This window comes from Solanum tuberosum, unplaced genomic scaffold (assembly GCF_000226075.1).
Source record: "Solanum tuberosum cultivar DM 1-3 516 R44 unplaced genomic scaffold, SolTub_3.0 scf00157, whole genome shotgun sequence".
Taxonomy (NCBI): Eukaryota; Viridiplantae; Streptophyta; class Magnoliopsida; order Solanales; family Solanaceae; genus Solanum; species Solanum tuberosum.
The window spans coordinates 194,218-194,633 of record NW_006239084.1 but is presented as its reverse complement, the minus strand read 5'-3'; the positions used below and the strand labels follow the sequence as shown (position 1 = coordinate 194,633).

Here is a 416-nt window from a genome sequence, read left to right as displayed (position 1 = left end):
AAACATTTCGTGTTCGAGGAATATATAAAATATTGATCTCTTTGAAAAAGTTCACCGATCGTCATATATATTCGCAAGTGGTATCTATTTTCCACAATGTTATTATCTTCATTTTGTAATATTTGCACCATAAACTTTGCATCTGATAAAATACTAATCATTGATCAACCAATTCGTAAAGATCGATTCAAAGAAAGATCGATTTAAAGTCTTTCAAATCTCTATTGCTTCAACTTAAGTATATTGTGTTTGTAGTTGGCTTTGTCGATAAATTTTGTGATACATTTTATTACTGTCTTCGATAAATAGAAATACTTAAAAAATTGATTTCTAACTTCACAACAATAAAAAACAATCATGAAATCAACTTTATTTTTATATACAATAACAATTATCGTAATGTTATATTCTAAATT

At 25.5% G+C, this 416-nt stretch overlaps 1 protein-coding gene across 1 annotated transcript in view; it reads right to left on the bottom strand.

Annotated features, from left to right (window-relative positions):
• Positions 1-416, bottom strand: part of LOC107061700 (agamous-like MADS-box protein AGL80) — an 11,784-nt gene that overhangs the window by 4,518 nt on the left and 6,850 nt on the right. The window lies entirely within an intron of this gene.